We start from the raw sequence: 20,697 nt of genomic DNA on the forward strand, positions 1-20,697 counted from the left end.
ATATGCAAAACCTTCATGCTGTTATTCTCTTCCCGCGGCATCCCTCGCCAAAGTCAGCATGTGCACAGCAACCCTGACTCTTCTCAGAAGGCTGTGCGCACGCACCGGTCATAAAATGAATGGGAATGTGCACAATCAAGCTGAAGAGAGTCAAGCTTGCTGTGCCTACTTTGTCCGGAGACACGGCAGGAACAGACTCCGTGCCATACTTCAGAGTGTGTGTATTCTGTAACGCTGGAGCGTCTCATGGGGGTACTTGACATCTCTGTAGGGTGATGGGTGATGTGTAGTGACCATCAAGGACAGCAGTGCTGAATGATGGCGGTCCCGTGTGGCTGTACACCATGGAGACCCCCACAGTGACACAGATACAAAGAGAGCCCAAGTAGTTGTAGAAAGTGGCAGCATAGATGGTGGTCTTTTAGTTAAAAAAAAGAAACGTTTATTTATTCCATTAAACGTTGTTTCGTTTTAATGGAATAGAGGTTTTGTTTTTTTTAACAAAAAGACCACCATCTATGCTGCCACTTTCTACAACTACTTGGGCTTGGATATTTGTGGAGACCTTGGGTGAAGGTTGCCATTAAGTGGCTCTGCATCTGGCTTGCCTCCCACTGAATGTGGTACACTTCGAGTGCCGTGGTACCTGCTGACTTTACAGAGACAGAGAGATTCTCACCTTTACTAACAGAATGATGGAAATCACCAAGGATACAAATACCCCAGCAACAGCAGCGGCGGCAGGAGCTCGGAGCCGAGCGGACGGAGCATCTGAGGAGATAAATACACAGGAGATCAGTTACAATCACCGTCTGTGTCCGGCCCACATATTTACATGATGAGACATTTTAGGACACTTTGGGTGGAATTTATCAACAGTTTTAAGATGTTTTCTGAAAATAGAAATTACAACCAACAATGGTGATACCCAAACATCAGTAATTACAGGAGACGGGGGTCCGGGATCTGAGGAGTAACACACGGGGTCTCTGTTATAATCGCAGCATTCTCGTGTTTTTTGTTTTTTTGTAATATACACAAAACTGAAAAATGTTGCCTCCGGTGTACGTTTAGGAGAAGAATACAGATAAACAGGAGCAAGTCTAGAAATAAAGTGTTGTGTTATGAGGGGGTTTTGGGGCTATAACTATTTTTCTGACATTTTTCTCCACAGGATTCTCAATAACAATTCAAAACCGTCTGCACAAAAAATTAGAAAAGGAAAAAAAATGCTCCAAATGTCCTCCAACTGTCTAAAAATGACCCCCTTAACCCCCCTCACAAGACAGAAGGAAGACTGCATGGACCTGCTGTACAGCTCTGAATTACAGAGGAAGCTTGCACATTGATAGAAAAATTGGCGCCATATTTTCTACACTATAAAACTGCGAGGCGACACCCGTCAGATCAGTCATACATTGTACTTGTCACATTTTATTTTTTTAACTTCGTTTTACTTATTAAAATAAAATATTTGCATAGTACAGAATAGAACATTTTTTGTTAGAAGTGAATCTAGTGATATATAGGTAGCTTACTGTACTTTAGCTAGTGAAACAAGTGATAGAGTTATTTCTAGACAATTTGTTAATATTTACAACAATAAACTTTTAACAACCATAAATTGTCTATGCTGATTATTTGGAGTATATATTAAAAGGCACCGAATGATTATCATATTGGGAGGGAGGGAGGAAGTGCGAGGGGAGGGGGAGAAAGGAGAAGGGGGAGGAGGAGGGAAAAGGTCTAGAGCTCAGAGTTTAGTCTGCAGACAAGGAGGAGTGGGCATCCAGCCAAGAACAACCCCATACCTCTTGAAATTTACTCGGGCACCCTCCATTTTGATAGATGATTTTCTCGTAGGAAATTACCGTGTTTACCGATCGTACCAATGTGGAATAGAAGGCGGCTCCGCAGCCATCTATTATGTAGCTACCACTTTGCGTACCAGAAATAGTACCCTTTTAAGAAAAATGTGAGTGTAATTTGGCCACACCTCTTCCTCCAGCAGGCCGAATAAAATTATCTTGGGGTCTAAATTAATATTGAATGAGGGTGGTAACAGTGAGTTTATAAACATGGCAATTTCAGACCAAAATTCGTTGACAGGGGGGCATTCCCAGATCAGATGCCAAAAATTTGCTTGTGACATTTTATTTAGTGAGTTTTCAGTGACCTGATCCAATATATACATTACTGTGCTAGTTCTATGTATTGGCTGCCCTCTGTGATAACAAAAAAACTCTACAAAATTACACTTTGTAAATCTGCTCCATTACACAACAGGTGAGCGGCACCTAATATCCATGTTATATTACACAACATATCAGCCCGACCGTCTTGTGACGTTATAAAGAATCTAAAGTCTGTGTGCAATATGTGAGGACTGTGAAATCCCAGTAATACCGTTACCTGTAATCTCCATTACATGGGGTATGGAAGGTGTGAGGTCCGTATAATACCCAGTAATACCCTCTTACCGGTAATCTCCAGTACATGGGGTATAGAGGGTGTGAGGTCAGTATAATACCCCAGTAATACCCTCTTACCTGTAATCTCCAGTACATGGGGTATAGAAGGTGTAAGGTCAGTATAATACCCAGTAATACCCTCTTACCTGTAATCTCCAGTACATGGGGTATGGAAGGTGTGATAACAGTATAATACCCAGTAATACTCCCTTACCTGTAATCTCCACTACATGGAGTATAGAAGGTGTGAGGTCAGTATAATACCCAGTAATACCCTCTTACCTGTAATCTCCACTACATGGGGTATAGAAGGTGTGAGGTCAGTATAATACCCAGTAATACCCTCTTACCTGTAATCTCCAGTACATGGGGTATAGAAGGTGTGAGGTCAGTATAATACCCAGTAATACCCTCTTACCTGTAATCTCCAGTACATGGGGTATAGAAGGTGTGAGGTCAGTATAATACCCAGTAATACCCTCTTACCTGTAATCTCCAGGAGGTGTTCCCGGGTTTCCTCGCTGACTGGGTTTGTGATCCGGACACGGAGTCTCCTACCGGCATCTTCTCTCTGGGCACTCGGGATAATCAGCGTCCTATTGTCATCTATCAGCCGGTATCTGTGGGGTAGAGACCCCCGGTCCACTTCCCAGGTCACAGCCGCCTCCTCTCCAGAGAACTGTACGCTCACAGCAATGTCCTGACCGAGCCGGCTGGAGTTACTGGTTATGTTGGAGATGAGAACGGGATCTGGAAGTATCAGGAGAAGGTCGGTGACCATCAGTAATGTGACATCAGCATGGACATGAATCTAGATGCTGTATAGAGTGCTAGCTCTATTGTCATTATCAGACCCCAGTATATTCCCCCTATACTGGCCATCAGTCATGTGATCTGCAGCCCCCTCCCCACATACAGTCACCAGTGACTACTGATCCTGTGTTATCGGCCTCTATTACAGAAGGACAGAAATCCAGTTTCCCATAGAGGACAATAGAGAAATGTCTCCTGTGATCCACCAGCTCTTACCTAGTACAGTGATGGCTGTAGAGTTCCAGAAGCCTCCCGAACGGTTGTGACGCCAGAGAACATACAGGCAGGAGTCGTCCTTCCTGGCATCTGTCAGCCTCCAGCACCCGCTGCTTGTGTTTAGGTGAAGTCTGGGGCCAAAGTAATTATAGGACCACATATCATTACACCACAACTCCAGTAGATTAGTCTCTTTATCCCCACATTCTCTGTTCAGCTGCAGGACATCTCTTGTATGAGGACAATTCATGCTGCAGTCAGTGATGTCTGATCCTCTCCGCACATAGACTGATGAGACAGATGACAGGATCTGGATGATGAGGACAACTGTGAAGACACAAATATGGAGAGACCTGACAATGAAGCAGAGTTCCTCCTCTCTGGAGACATCTTGTTTTTTTTTTTTAAACTTTTTTATTGGCATTTTAAGAAAAACCTACATGGGTGTTCTTTTACTATTACACAAAGTTCTGATCACATAATATACAATTCTGTTACATAAGCGTTTTCTTCTTAGGTTTTCTTCGTTAATTGTCCAGCTTGATGTTTATTGCTTATAACACAATGTCATATTAACATACATATCTTCCATTTTTGTATTTTCCCCTTAATCCCCCTCCCCAAAACTTCCCGACTCTTAATGCACAGCTATAACAGCAGAAATAAACCGTGTAACTAGTGATTAAACTAAACTGAACTATCCCGCAGTATGTCTCTTCTGCACTCACCTCTCTACCACGTTATGTCATGAAATCTTTAAATTCCCCAACTGGTTCATATCATACTGGCTATAGTACCATGTCGTGTTGACAAATTGATACTCCTTGATTTCATTTGGACCTAGAAAATACTTCACAAATTCCCTCCATTTCTAAAAGAATTTTGGAGGCCGGGTCTCCACGCATCTCTATCTCTACTCTCCATTTTTAGCAGATGTTTTAATTGTTGAAGAATATCATTTATCTCCGGGGGTTCGTCTAGCAGCCAGCTACTCAAAAGGCACCTTTTACTGATCAATAGAGTGGTGTGTGTCATTTTGGCCTTTCTTGTCTGATCCAGTAGCTGATGGAGTATAAAATTTGTGGCGTCAGTTGTAAAGTTATTCCTCCCATGTCCTGTTTCAGATTTTGGACCCTAATCCAGTATTTTTTTTAATCTTATGGCACTTCCAAATTCCATGTAGGAAATCAGAGATTGGTTAGGAACATCTAGGGCAATCTTGTAACCTAGCTGGTCCAATGGGGTTCTGAGGTTTGTCAAACCCGTATATCACCTCATGGATTAGTCTAAAGTATGTTTCCCATCATTGTTCATTTGATATCACCTGCCTCACAGAGTTCCAACTCCTTATTATACCCTTAGGTAGGTCTGAATTCTGAAGATCTCATGCCCATTTTTTGAATAGCCCAGAGCTGCTTTCTTTCATCCACCCCTCTCTAAGTCTGGTATACAAGTTTGAAGTTGAGTTATTATAGGAACGGTTCTTTATCAGAATATCAATTGGGTTGAGTATTGTTTCTTTTGACACGTCAACTAGCCTTTCCCGTAAAAAGTTACGTATTTGTATGAATGGTAGAAAATGGGATGTGGATAAATTATATTCCCCACATAGTTCTCTAAAAGTTTTGTATCTAGGGGTCTCTGGGTGGAAGAGATGATGGACTTTCATAATCCCTTTATTTCACCATACTTTTAAACATTTTGTTTCTGCTCCCTTCCTTGAATTCTGGGTGGTTCCATAAATCCAAGTTTGGAAATTCTAAATGGCAATCCAAACATTTTACGGGTTATTTTCCAGGCGGCTGTGGTGTTTTTTTCATGATTGTTTACATTCAATTGGGAGATTAGTATAGCTGGTGTAGAAGGGAATTTAGACTCCATGGATCAACCAGTCCCGCTTCAAGGTCAGTATTTGAGTAGTCATTGGAACCCTGCAGCCAGTCCAAGGATTGTCTCAAGAGACTAGCCACATTACATAGTCGGATCTCAGGAAAATTAGGTCCTCCTGCGCTCTTGGGGAGCATTCATTTTTTAAAGCAATGTGTGGTCGCCTACATGACCACACAAAAGCCAAGAATGCCGTGTGTAGCTTCCCAGATCACACTTTTGAACTAGGAGTGGAATTTTTTGCAATGGATAAAGGAGCCTTGGGAAACTAATCATTTTACAAGATAGCATCTGCCTACAAAAGAGAGCAGAAGGTTACTCTACCTGTCCAACTCTTTTGTTATCTTAAGTATTATTGGGGGATAATTCAGTGCATAAAGGGATTCCAGTCTTTTGCCTATATTATTACCCAAATACTGAGCCAATCAGGGGGCAGGTCTGACTCACACCCCCTTCACACCCACTGCAGGCCGGCCGTGCGGAACTCCGGCTGCCGGGAGCAGGTGAGTATGTATATATTTTTTATTTTAACACTTTTCTGGATGAATTGCAGGGAAGGGCTTATATATTTAACCCCTTCCCGACAATTCATCCCGCGCACGCCGGAAGCCCATTGCTTTCAATGGAGTCGGCTGTATTGCCGGCTCCATTGAATTCAATGGGCAAACATCGTTCTTCTCTACCACAGCTGTTACGGCTGAGGTTTTACATTTCCTGGGCTCCCCGACTCCTGCGCATATGCAGAATTTGGGAAGGTTCACGAAGGAGGATTGAGTAGAGGTTCAAATATGGAGGCCTCCGGTAAAAAGTTTCATCTCCTCTCACCGATCGCATTGGTGAGGGAAGATGAAACTTCAAAATTTTTTTTAAACTTTTACGTGACCGCCATTATCCATTGGATAACGGTGAATACGTGACCAGGAACCACTCACCGCGCCCCCCCCCTTCCTACCCGGTGAAATCTCTGGGCTCTTGGCTAAGTTTCGTAGCCAGAAGCGGGGAGATTTTAAATTTTCCTGGCAATCCACAGCTTTTGCGCATACATCCGCCATTTTGGCGACGGGCGGGTGCGCAGAAGCTGGGGTAAGGTCCGCGGATAAATCCGGGGTCCTTATGTACGTACTTTCATCCTTTCTCATGGATATGATCCGTGAGGGGAGATGAAACGTAAGCTTTTTAAACTTTTTTTAACTTTTTTACACTTTTTTTTTAACTTTACATGATCACTGTTATCCAGGAAATCTCCCTGCTCCTGGCTACACATGGCAGCCAGGAGCAGAGGGATTTTGAATTTCCCGGGGCTTCAGCCCCTCTGTGCACGCGCCCAATGATTGACGTCGGGCGCGCATGCGTAGAAGGGGACTTCGGGTCCCGGGACACTGGGATATCGGGGAGGAACAAGGTGAGTATATTCACCTCCCCTCATGGATCCAATCCATGAGGGGAGGTGAAACTTTACTTTTTTTAAAACTTTTGTTCACTTTTTCGCGATGGATAACGGCGATCGCGGTATCGGGGACCGCGGTCCCCGCTGACATCTCCTGCCTCCCGGCTACCTACAGGAGCCGGGAGCCAGGAGATTTTAAATTTCCCGCGGCTCCGGGCCTTCTACGCATGCGGCTGACGTGATGTAGCCTGGCATGCATGCGCAGAAGACCGGCTTCGGGGCCCGGAGGACCAGGACAGCGGGGAGCAGTGCGGAGGACAGGGGTGAGTATTCTCAGCTGCCCCCATGGATCCGATCCATGAGGGTAGCTGAATCTTTCTCTTTTTTAAAACTTTTTAAAAAGTTTTATGCGATAGGCGCTATCGATTGGATAGCGCCGATCGCATTGCCGGGGGGGGGGGGGGGACTGCCTGCAGCCCAGGATAACAGCTCCATGCTGTCGGCTACCTGCGGGCACCGACAGCACGGTGCTGTCACATCCGGAGCTCACGTGGCTTTATTCTCTGCAGGACACATGTTTTTACGTCCTCAGAGAATAAAGCCCATTCGGGCAGGACGTAAAAACACTACGGGCTGGTCACTAAGGGGTTAATATTCACCCATATCATTGTTTGAATAAGAAAGTTAGCACGAGGAGCTTTTCTCATAGTTCTCTTTTTGTCTGACAGAGATGCTGCTTTTGAATCCCAACTGTTCCACGAGTTATTTCAACTGTTTGGTTGTACGAAAATGAGAACCACTGCCTTCCATCCTCAAGGAAATGTGAGAAAGCCAATGAAACAATTCTTGGATTGTTGAGAACAATTCCTGTCAATGAAAGAGCCGACTGGCCAGCAATTCTACCAAAACTGATATTTACTTGCAACCACACTTAACCATTACTTAATGTTTGGCTGGCCAGGCAAGTTATCTGCAGATCTGGCCCTTGGAATACAACCCACAGATGAAGTTAACCCTTTTCCAACCACTGATTGGGTACAAGAGCATCAAAGAAGACTTCAAGAATCCCAGGAAATTGTTAATGCCCGCATGAAAGAAGTTCATCAGAAACAGCAAAGTGACTTTGACAAAATGCTAAAGCTACCTTATTAAACGTTCATGATCAAGTCTGGCTTAAGAAATTTCCATGGAGTGGAAAATTAGACTAACTGGGAGCAACAGCCTTACACGGTATTGTCCAAATCCTACGCAGATAAAAAAATGATATATTGGACAGAAGAATTGGCCATCGAAGATCTTACATCGGAACAGACTTAAACTGTGTTCTTTACAACCTCCACCTTCAGAAGACTCTGACAGTGAACCCGATGTTGCCAAAGGAGAACTGAACCTTATTTCGGATACCAACAATTCAGTCTCTTCAGTCTTTGAACATAGTGATCCGAGTACTTGGTTTCTGATGCCCAGTTTTATGGTACCTGTTCACCAGCCAAGTCCACAACCCATTCCTGTAGTGGAGAGTAGGACCAAAGATAAAATATCTATTTCACTGTACAAGGACGTTACGCCGCAGTGCCTTGACTCATCACACTAGTTACTTTCTCTATCTTGCACGTATATAACCTCTGAATGTCTTTAGTCTGACCGCACATAATACACTTGCATCATATGATGCATACTAACTCCCTCCGCCGCTGACCCCCTCTATCGAATGGAGAAGATGGCACCTCCATCCTGCTCTACAGGCAAGACCGCGTCAGCAGACGTGACGACAGAATGCAGAGACCCGGATGGACGGAGATTCTATACAGTTAACCCTATCATATGCTTATACGACACTGTACTGTCATATCCTTACGCCCCATAAAGGGCATGTGCTATGTTTTTTTTTATAAAAGAGGCTGCTTGGTTAGAATAAACTAGAACTCAAGAAGCATCACAAACCTGAACGTGTCTCAGTTTGGTGTCTGAGTGTGCGCACACTCTCTGAGTCTTAAATCAGGAAGGGTGCAAAATACCCCAGACTCTGTTCGGGAACACTTATCCCCAACAGCCCTACTCGACCTACAAATGCACCCCGGAAAATACTTCCAGCAACTCCAGTGATGCCGACCCGATGGTCCACCAGGAGCACCAGAGGACAGCTACCAACTCGTTATCACGAGTAACTGTTTATGTTTTTATTTTTCCTAGGAGAGTTGGTTATTGTTCTTGATTTTTAAAATACTTTTTGGCGTGTTTTTCCATTTCTTCCATTGGATTACAATTTGTTTTCTCCTTGAGTTTATAAATATTGAGACTTTTATCTTGAGAGACTACTCATACAGTGTTCTAAAGCTTGCATCCCAAGAGATTACTTGAAGAGCTTTTTCAATTTAATTGTTGATTATCCTTTTTGCTTGTTGTTTTAACTAATCATCTCTTTCAGACTACTTCATCACCAGCATTTATAGACACTCAGTAATTTCAGTTGTGATTCTTGACCTGACTAATTTTTCCTTCTTTCCAGGTTGAACAGCGGACAGTTTGTTTTATATGTGTGCTGTATTTTATGCTAGAAATGTAAATGCATAATGTAGCCTTTGAGGAGACGTAGAGAGTATAGATTTGAGGCCTTAACAATTTGCGGCCTTAGCTCATTCTATTTTCCCAGGAAAAACGAACAAACTTGTTCTTTAATATCAAACTGTCAACCCAAAACAACCTTCAGACTCATAGAAGAAACATTGAGGATGGCTGTTTTAGCAAGGGGGAATCTGTAGTGACTTGGACTGGCACTACAGGATAAAAGTACTTTACCTGCAAGTTAAAAGCAACTGTTCGAACTACCAGTTCATTTAACAAAGTGTAGTTAGACTGGAATTCATTTAATAAGAAGAGGAAGTCAGGAAACTAAAGAGTTAAGGCTTTGGGCACCGTTGTAAATCAGTTAGTGACAGGCCTCTGAGTGAGGGGGCTTCTTCTTGCTCATTTTCTATTTCGCAGTTTTTTATGATGAAACAGAAGACAAAATGTGATTGTTCCCAGCAAGAGAAACCACGTAATCTTGTAGATATGATACTTTATCTACGTATCATATCTACAAGATCACGTGGTTTCTCTTGCTGGGAACAATCACATTTTGCTCTACTGGCTCACACGGTACCAGAACTTTGTTTTCATTATAGTTAGAAGACAGAAGTGGAGGGCAGTATGGAGAGAGTATAGAGTGAGACGGTGAGCCATTTACTCGGAGGGGCAAGAGAGGACCCAAGATGGAACCGGAGGAAACTAACAGCCATGTAAAGACTCAGTTTCTTCTCCTCTGTTCTGCTGCAATTAGAGACTCGTTGTGTAAACTTTACAGCAATCCTGTGTGGAGCAGCCCATAAATCACCCGGATGCACACCAAGAAACTGGTTGTTTGCCAAAACCTGATAACCGTTCAAGCCAGCCCTGCTTTCTACCAGACAGCAATGCAGCTTCAAATCTTCAGACATGTAAAGAATTTTCATAGACGCTTAAGAGTACTAAAGAACACTTGAGCACAGTGTTTCAGGAATGGCAAAACTGTTAGTGGGGTTTCTTTCTATATAGCTCTTCCTTAGCTCAGGTCCTACCCCCTCAAAGTTTGTTTATCCATGTCTAAAGTGTTAAACAGTATATATGCAAGCTGTATATGCAATTTCTGGTGCATAAGAATAATGCAGACAACCATAAGCCTGAAAGTAAAAGGTGTGCCAGTCATTTACCTACATACGTGTGTTAGTCTTATTTCGCTACCAAGAGCTCTTAACCCGTTCAGTGGCATTTTCCGGGACTAGCTTCACCGCCCATAGTGTTATAGCCCGGAAGATTTCCGGGCTATGTTTCACTATGGGACTGTGCAGAACACAATGCCATAAGTTGTGGCATTGTGTTCTGCACACACACTGCCTGCACAGTCCCACAGAGAACCAGTGCAGGACTTTAAAAAAAGAAGATATAACCGATCTGCCGGCAACTACCCGCGTCTTTTTTTTAACTTTGTGATCAGAGGATCCTGATGGGTCTCTGTGGCACCCGGAGGCTTAAATATAGCCTCTGGGTCTGCCAGCGATCTCCGGTTGTTAGACCCTTTACATACCACAGTCTGTGCGACAGCAGCATGTAAAGGGCTGTCAGAGGGAGGGGGCTCCCTCTGTCCCCATCAGACCCACCTCAATGTGATCAGGGGGTCCTGATGGGTCTCTGTGGCTTGAATATAGCCTCCGAGTCTGCCAGCTAAATTAGGCTATCATGCTCAGACTCTGTCTGAGCATCATAACCTGTCTAATACTCTGCTATGCCTCAGCATAGCAGAGTATTTGAAGAATTAAAAAAGTACTATGCAAGTCCCCTAAAAGGACAAAAATGTGTGGAGGCGTGGCTAGCAGATGAGCGAGTGAGACGCTTCCTCACATCGCTCCCGGCCCCAAGAGAATTTACCGGACCCAAGAGGACGCCAAGACCCCCCTTACCAGCCAGATGGTGAAGAGGAGAACGCAGGACCACTCCAAGAAGACGCCGACCCACTTGAGGAGCGGCTTGGAGAACTTCCTCCGCGGCATGGGAGAGAGCGGGGAGCGTGGCGCCGCAGCCAAGATGGCGCCGCCAACAGAGGAGAAGGAGACACTCCTAGAAGCAGCGCCGGTGGGCGCTAGCTCAGTGAAGAGTGCAGCAGCGGAGAGCGAGCTCCCTGCCGCACACAACAGAGGAGACCGCTCAGGAGGAGCGGCGGAGAGCAAGCTCCCGGCCGCATACAGCAGAGGAGACCGCTCAGGAGGAGCGGCAGAGAGCGAGCTCCCTGCCACACACAGTGGAAGAGACAGCTCAGGAGGAGCAGCGGAGAGGAGTAGGCTGGAGGAACGGGCGGCAGCGCAGGCAGATGAGCCAGAGGAGCCGACGGCAGAACGGGGTAAGAGTTGTACCACCCCCACACCACCTGGCCCCAAGTCCCTGCACAGGCAGACCCACAGCCCACCCCAGAACCTGGGGGAAGGAGAGGCAGAAGAGCCCAGGGCAGGAGAAGCTAGGAGAACAGGTGCTCAGCAGCACAACAGAGGAAGAGAAGGCAGCCCCCCCATATGCAATAGCCCCTGCTACAGAGACCCCCACAGAAAAAGAGAGAATTAAGTGGCCCCAGGAGACGGGAGTCCGCGACTGAGGCACATGTCACAGACAGACCCAGCGCGCCAGAGGCTGCACCCGTGTCAGCAAGGCCCACCATAAGCGCCGCGTCACCCGCCAACATGATGCAGAAGAGAACCGCGAGTGGAGGAGCGAACCTCTCCCCCCCCCCCCCGAGATCCGCCCACCCCCCTGAGGAATGGGACTGGAAGGAACATCTTTGAGCACTTCCCACTAAAAACTAAATAAACGGTCTCTTCCAAAAGATGGAAAGCTCGCATAAAAAGGACATTGCGGCTTTACAACTAGACATCCGCCACCTGGGCCAGAGACTAGAAGAGATCCAGGGTGAACAAGAGATAGTCTCTAATACCGTAAATGAACATGCGCACGAGCTCTCGCAGCACTCCCAGCAAATCTCTGAGCTATTCAACATGATAGACGACTTGGAAAACCGTCACCGTAGGAACAACTTGAGAATTAGAGGCCTACCGGAGGAGGTTGAAAACGCCCAGCTGGAGAAGTGGGTGCAAGAATTCTTTAATAAGCTCTTACAAAGACCACCAGATTCAGAAGTGGAGATTGACAGAATCCACCGTGCCCTTGGCCCAAAATCCACCGATCCAAAAAGACTGAGAGACATTATATGTAGAGTGCACTTTTACAAACTGAAGGAACAAATCCTCCAACAAGCGAGAAAAGTGAGCGACTTGGCCTATAAGGGGGCTCCACTAATGATCCTGGCCGACTTATCTTATCGTACTCTCCAGCAAAGAAAAGCCCTGAAACCGCTACTTACATTACTTCGAGAAAAAGAAATTGTGTATAGATGGTTTCCCGTTTCAGCTCCATGCCAGCAAAGGAGGCAAATCAGCTACATTCCGAGGACTGGGCGACCTACCCAACTTCCTTGGTACCTTTGAGCTACCGCAGGTGTCCCTACCGGACTGGCCCAAGCCGTCCCCCCTTCTGACTCCACCACTAAGAAGCGAATGGCAGACAGTGGAACACAGATCACGCCGAAGAAAAGAGAGACCCCGAGGGAGCCGAGAACCCCAGACGCTCAAGGGGGTTAAACCAACCTGACAGTTCAATTCGAATATGGGCTATTCATCCACCGGAGAGAAGAGAAATTGACGGGAGAAAAGCGAGTCCGGGACTTTCTTGGGGTCCATGGGGTTTCGTGGTTCAATGGCATTTCAAAATGTTTAGAGTTATAGGGGCTGGGAGCAACAACACGTAAATTTGCTAGTTTTTGCTAATATAGCCTATGGCGATGGCACAGTTAGCCCTCGCTAACTATCGTGTGAAGATAGACTTTCAGTTTGACATCGGTTATTTGTTCTCGTGTTTATGTGGTTTACCTTATGTGTTTCCCCCCCCCCCCCCTCCCAAGTCCCCCCCCACTGGAGACAGCGGACAGAATTTCACGGAATGGACCCCCCCTCTTGAAGATAACCATGGCTGACCTGACATGCAGCACATACAACACCAAGGGCCTAAACATCCCTCAGAAGAGGGGCCAGATACTGTACCACCTCCACAAGAAAAGAATACAGGTAGCTATGTTTCAAGAGACACATTTTAGGGCAGACTGTGTTCCATCATGCAGCTCCAAATTTTATCCCTCCTGGTTCCACAGCCCACACCCCACGAAGAAAGCAGGAGGTGTGTCAATAGCACTGCACAGAGGGTTTAGACATAACGTAATAGACACCTCAATTGATCAAGAAGGCAGATTCGTCTTCCTAAAATTAGAAGTGTATGAAACAGTATTTACTCTGGCTAACGTCTATCTTCCTAACCAGGAACAAGTTTCAACCGCCGTCAAGATGCTGAAGACTCTAGCCGAGTTCGCGAGGGGATCCAAAATTATCCTGGGCGGAAACTGGAACCTGGTTTTGAACCCAGAGATTGACTCTTCATCAGGTAGGACCTCTGTACCCCGATCCGCACTACATTTGCTTAAAAAAACACTAAACAACCTACACCTAGTGGACCTATGGAGGATCCTTCACCCGGGGACCAGGGACTACACGTTTCACTCGGCAGTCCACAACACATACACTCGCATAGACATGCTACTGGTCTCGCAGGACTTGCTGGATTGCTCCCCGAGGTGCTCCCTGGGAGACTTTATTTGGTCGGATCACGCTCCAGTGTACGGAGGGTTCGCGAGACGCATTGGTCGCCCGGGGGCCACCTCGTGGAGGCTTAACGACAACCTACTCCGGGACTATCTGTGTGTCTCTGACAATAAAGAGGCAATCGCGGGGTTCGAAGCGGCCCATGAAAACGATCAAACCCCGGCCCCCACCCAATGGGAAGCGTTAAAATGCGTCATTTGGGGAATTCTAATCTCCCACGGAACCAGACTTAAAAAAGAAAACTCAGCGAACCTCCGTAAACTCATCTCACATCTACAAATCAAAGAGGAGGCCAACAAAAAATCCCAACGCGACACTCTTAAAACTGAAATCTCCTCCATACGACAGCAGATCCTTAAAATCCTTGACCAACGCTCCTTAGCATATAGAGACAAGCTACGCAGGGGGGCTTTTGAATATGGAGATAGATGTGGAAGTTGGTTAGCTAGAGCACTCCATCCTAAAACATCCCCCGCTCACGTCACCAAAATACAGACAGAGGGAGGAAGACATGTACATGCAACAACAGACATACTGGAGGAATTTAAAAAGTACTATTCCAAACTATATAATATTAAAGACCCGACACAACATGACAATCAGAGTCTAGATAGGGAAACGGAGGCCTACCTGACCCTAAATGCCCCCAAAAGAATGACAGCAGAAGAGACAGGGAGCTTAGATGACGACTTCAGCGCGGGAGAGCTCGAGAAAAGCATCAAAGACTTAAAAGTGGGCAAATGCCCCGCACCGGATGGCTATACAGCCAGGTTCTACAAGGTCTTCCAAAAGGAGATCTCACCCCTAATGCTAAGAGCCTTTAACGCGGTAGGAAGAGAGTGCCCCTTCCCGTCACAATCCTTAATAGCCCACATTTCAGTCATCCCCAAACCAGGTAAAGATGCCTCGGTATGTGGCAACTATAGACCCCTATCCCTCCTCAATATAGATAATAAATTATTCACGAAAATGATTGCCACACGCCTACAAAACATCATTCCACGGCTAATTCATGGAGAGCAAGTGGGGTTTGTCCCAGGCAGAGAAGCTAGGGACAACACGGTAAAATCCCTATCATTGATTGCCAAGGCAGGGGCCTCTGAAGTCCCCCTATGCCTCCTGGCGGTCAATGCAGAGAAGGCATTCGACAGGGTTAGTTGGCACTTTCTCTCGGCCATGCTAGACAAAATAGGGGTGGGACCGAAGACGAAAGATAGAATTATGTCCTTATATAGCAATCCCTCCGCAAGGATCAGAGTTAACGGTGCCCTGTCGAGTGCCTTCCAAATATCCAATGGGACTAGACAGGGCTGCCCCCTCTCCCCGTTCCTCTATGTGCTCACAATGGAAGCGCTAGCGAATGCGATCCGCCAAAACGGCTCAATCAGAGGGATTTGGACAGGGAACATCGAACATAAGATGGCGCTGTTCGCAGACGACCTACTCTTGTACCTGTCCAATCCACGAGTTGGGCTACCAGTGGTCCTGGAAGAGTTCAGACGTTTTGGCGGAATAAGCAACTACAAGGTGAACGCACAAAAATCAGAAATCCTGAATGTGACTCTGCCGCAAAACGAGGCAACACAGCTGGAGACAGTTTTCATTCAGATGGAGACGCTCCTCAATAAAATACCTGGGAAGCCAGCTTCCGTCAGACACTACTCAGGCCTTTAAACTTAACTTTCTCCCATATCTGACGGAACTGGAAAGGGACCTCAACAAATGGAAACCGCTGTTTTTGTCCTAGAGAGGCAGAGTCAATGTGATCAAAATGGACTCCCTCCCGAAATTCCTCTACTTATGCCAGATGGTCCCGGTAAAAATACCAAGCTATTACTTAAAACGCCTTCGAACCCTGGTCACCGCGTTCGTGTGGAGAGGAAGGAAGCCACGTATGCGCTTCTCGCTACTCACCAGACAAAAAGAAAAAGGGGGATTGGGGCTACCCAATTTTACCCTCTACTACAAAGCGTGCCTCTCAAATTGTATTCTAGACCTACTTAAAGAGAACAACCACAGGTTATGGGTCGTGGCGGAACACGCTTTGGTCCCGGGAACCCTACGGGGAGCAGCATGGATCCCACCTAAACTGATAAACGCAATACCCAACATCTCCCCGTTCGCTGGCCAGCTATTCCGGACCTGGGCAGACTTTGGCCAAAAAAACGGAATGGTCTCAGTGCCAGGACCCTTAACTCCCCTCATAGCCAACCCACAATTCAAGATGACGCTGGGAGGAGCTTCCATACTAGGTATACACACAACACCAATGCCAAGAATTAGAGATGTCATGTCCAATGCGAGCTTAAAGACCCTGACAGAGATCTTGGGAGAGAGGGAAACACGCCCCGGCTCTTGGCTACAATACTTTCAGTTAAGGGGATTTGTGGGGTCCCTGGCTCCTCGGGTGAACCTCACGAGCTCCCTTACCCCCTTCGAACAAATGGTCATGTCCTCGACCCCACAAAGACACTCAATTTCATCCATATACAAGATGTTGCTGGATCGGGAGGCAGAGGCCCAGAAACCTGCATATATGGAGGCCTGGGAGAGAGAGCTGGGTCACAGATTACCAAAGGAGGATTGGGAGAGAGCCTGGCTCCTGTGTCACAAATTGTCCTCGGCTTGCAAAGCCCAAGATCTAAACTTTAAAATTTTATCCAGATGGTATAGAACCCCCGACCATCTACACAAAATCTTCCCACAGACCTCACCTAGATGCTGGCGTTGCAACGCAGATAGAGGAAACATGTCCCACATATGGTGGAGCTGCCCCGGAGTGGCTGACTTATGGAAGGAAACAATAGAGGTATATAATTATATCTGCAAGACACAATTAAACTTAACTCAGGAGATGGCTCTGCTCTCAGTCCTCCCAGGCCCAATTAAAAAGGTTAAGAAAGGTATATTAAGATTTTTCATACTTGCGACCAGAAGAGTCATTCCGCGACTCTGGAAATCCACCACGCCTCCTTCTAGAGCCATGTGGGTGGAAGAGCTGAATGACCTCATGCGCTTCAATGAGCTGGGAGCAGAGGAGGGCGACACCCAAGGGAAATTCTACCACACCTGGCAGACGTGGATCGCCTTCAGGTCCTCTGAGAAATTCAAAACCTGGGTGGAGTCGGGACGACTATAGAGAACTCGGAGACGCCCCAAGGAGAACCCCGGGGCCTTGGTGTGGCCCTCCTCTAAGACCTACTCTACCACTCCAGACCGCTCTCCAGTAAACCACCTACCCCCTCCCCTCCTCCCACCATACACCACCCCCTCCCTTTTTTTTTTTTTACTTGTCTGTCAGTCTTGTCTTTGTCTTGGTTCTGCAGTTAACATGTGTGGACAGTAATTAACTGTTCAAGGGGGGAGGGGGAAAAAAGGGAAACATACTTGATTTCTTGATACGAAAGTATGTTTATTTACATTTGGTGACACTAATCTACAATGCTTTAACTGTACTCATTTTTGATAAATGTATGTTTACCACCTTGAAAATCTATATATATAAAATTGAATGTATGTCTGTCTGCGTGCGTGCGTGCGTGTCTGTTTGTCCTTTATGCGCTACTACACCATTCATCCGATCGCCATGAAACTTTGGGAAGTTGTTAAGTACACTCCTGGGAAGATTATAGGCATAGTACAAATATCCTACGATAAATGGCGCGCGAGCGTCGTCGAAAGTTACGCCCCCTCCCACGTAGATCGAATAAGTAAGCCACCTGCTATTGTGATGTCATCACTGATGTCATCAACATCGGACGCCCTTGAACATGCCCCAACATGTTCTATAAAGCTGCATTGTGATGTCATTAAGGCTGTATTATGACACGTACAGCTTGGAACCACTAGAGCACGCCAGCCAATTACCATTGGAGTTGGAAGTGGGTAAACAAGTACTAGGATATCTTCCTAAGAAGCCACAGCAGCCGGATAAATTGTATGTTCCACCCAACGGCTATTTTATTCAGCCCGCAAGGGGGAAGCAGCGGCCTACAAAATCTCATTCAGGTAGGTAGGTTCAGTTCTTGGAGGTTGGGGAATGCTTATGGGCAAGGCCTTATGTCTCATCCCAACTCGATTATTCAATTCTAAGCGCAAAAGAATTAGCGTCCAAATTTTATGTACGGAATTTAATTCTCTCACTTCCCAATGTCATAGAAACTTGAAATTTGGCACGAGCATTGATTATGTCATAAATAGGAAAAGTTAATGGGTCCCAACTCGATTATTCAATTCAAAGCGCCAAAGAATTAGCGTTCAAATTTTATGTACGGAATCTAATTCTCTCATTTCCGGATGTCATAGATAGATAGATAGATAGATAGATAGATAGATAGATAGATAGACTGTATGCAATAACCTAGATAGATAGATAGATAGATAGATAGATAGATAGATAGATAGATAGATAGATAGATAGATAGATAGATAGACTGTATGCAATGACACGTACAGCTTGAAACCATAAATACTAGAGCACGCCAGCCATTTACAGTCAGTCTCCATTGGAGTTGGAAGTGGGCAAACATGTACTAGGCTATCTTCCCAAGAAGCCACAGCAGCCGGATAAATTGGATGTTCCACCCAACGGCTATTTTATTCAGCCTGCAAGGGGGAAGCAGCGGCCTACAAAACCTCAGTGGTCGCTGCTGCCGTCATCTAGATATATAAAAACGAATGTATGTATGTATGTCTGTCTTCGCAGCAACGCGCGACGGGTACGCTAGTACGTAATAAAATACTTTTTGAACGAAAGGACAAAAATGTTAAAAAGTTAAACAGTGAAAAAAAGCAGAAAAGTAAAAAAGTTATAAAGAAACTAAAACCGCCAAAACCCCATTTTTCTCCCTTTACTTTGTAAAAAATAAAAAAATTAAAAACAAAATTACACATATGGTATCCCTGCATTCATGATGACACAGAAAAGGAAGTTAGTACATTATTTAATCTGCAGGGTACATGGCATGGAAAAAAAATTAAATGGTGGTAAAAAATAGCTAATTTAGCCTATCTCACCATACAAAAAACAGATTTGAAAGTGATCAAAAAGCTGCACGGCTTAGCAAATGGTAGTAATAAAAAGTACACCTCACCCACAAAATAAAAACCCCGACATAGCTCCGTTGGTAAAAAAAATTAAAATGCTAGGGGTCTTTGAATGCTGCGCTTTTTTTTAAAGTGTGAAAAAGTAACGAGAAAGAAAAAACCTATTACAATTTGGTATTGGCATACTGGCGTACCGGCCTGTAGAATTACTCTAATACATTATTTATACTGCTCAGAGAATGCAGTGAAAACTAAAAATAAAAAACATGCCAGAATTACAGATTGTGTTAATCTTGCCACTAGGAAAAATGGAATAAAAAACAAACAATCAAGATTGTACATGTTCCTAAAAATTAGATAAATGAAGACTAGAGTTCATCCCGCAAACAACAAGGCCTTCTGGGGCTCTAGCAATGGAAAAAAAAAACAATACGGCTCTTGGAATGTGGCGACACAAAAACAAACCTTTAAGAAAAAAAAAATGTTTTAAATGTACAAAAATAGCGAAACATAAATAAACTGTCTAAACTTGGTATCGGCAGAATCGTGCGACTCAGAGAATAATGTTATCACACTATTTATTCTGCCCGCTGAACGCCGTAAAAATGACATCCAAAAAACAAATGGCAGAATTTCTTTTTTTCCCCAATCTCCCTACAAATTTTTTTTACAAAAGTTATGCAATACATTATATATACCCAAAAATGATGCCATCAAAAAGTACAACTTGTCCCACAAAAAACAAGCCCTCATATGGCTGTGTCTATGGAAAAATGAAAAAGTTATGACTCTTGGTACCCAACTGGAAAACTAGTTAAAATTAAATGATTGGCCCATTTTAAAAACCTGCCCTGGTGGGTCTGACAGGGTGGTGAAGGGGTTAATCCAGGCACTGGTGTCACGATCACCTAATTCCATTAGTCGTCCAGATCCTGTTGCATACCTTCAATGATCCTCAGCCACATCTTAGAAACCGCTCAGAGAGTGCAGGTCGCTTCCCACTTGTCACCCGTTGCACTTGTATTACTGTCTTGTGGAATGCATCAGATTTATGTGTATTGGAGTTTGCTGGCATGAAAGGGTTAATGTCTTGTCATGTCTAGTGTTGTCTGGAAAATCTGTTTAGCCGTCTATTGGTCTGTGTGCACGTGATGTAGAGAGAGAAGTCTTAAGAGGAGTAAAGCCCAATGTCCACAGGCGGATTTTAATTATAAAACCCGTGTGTCTCCTGTGTGGGAGATCCGCAGCTCTAGCCACCCATAGGGATATATTACCATCTGCAAGGCAATTTAGAGCTTGCGGATACGATTTTTTTCCCCGGCATGCGGATTGCACATGTGTGAAGAAATTGCAGCATGCTCCATTTTTCTGCGTATCCCACAGGGACGGCTTCCTAACGCATCCGGACAGACGCATTCGTCGTACTGAAGACAGAAGATCCGATCGGCACAGAGGAGATCTACGCTGGAGCTGGGGAGGTAAGAAAATGGGTTTTCCTCCCCATGTCTGCTGGCATGGCTGGATTCCCAGTGCAGAATCCCGCAGCGGATTCCAGCCGTGCCCATAGCCATAAGGCCAAAAAGACATTTTCTCACCTGTCTGG

General features: G+C 45.3%; 1 long non-coding RNA gene across 1 annotated transcript in view; it reads right to left on the reverse strand.

Annotated features, from left to right (window-relative positions):
- Window positions 1-685: 685 nt before the first annotated feature.
- Window positions 686-20,697, reverse strand: part of LOC136625240 (uncharacterized) — a 262,243-nt gene continuing 242,231 nt past the window's right edge. The window contains exon 3 of the long non-coding RNA XR_010792521.1: window positions 686-771. This is a non-coding gene — a long non-coding RNA (uncharacterized lncRNA). The remainder of the gene's footprint in view (window positions 772-20,697) is intronic.

Source organism: Eleutherodactylus coqui, chromosome 4 (assembly GCF_035609145.1).
Source record: "Eleutherodactylus coqui strain aEleCoq1 chromosome 4, aEleCoq1.hap1, whole genome shotgun sequence".
NCBI lineage: Eukaryota > Metazoa > Chordata > Amphibia > Anura > Eleutherodactylidae > Eleutherodactylus > Eleutherodactylus coqui.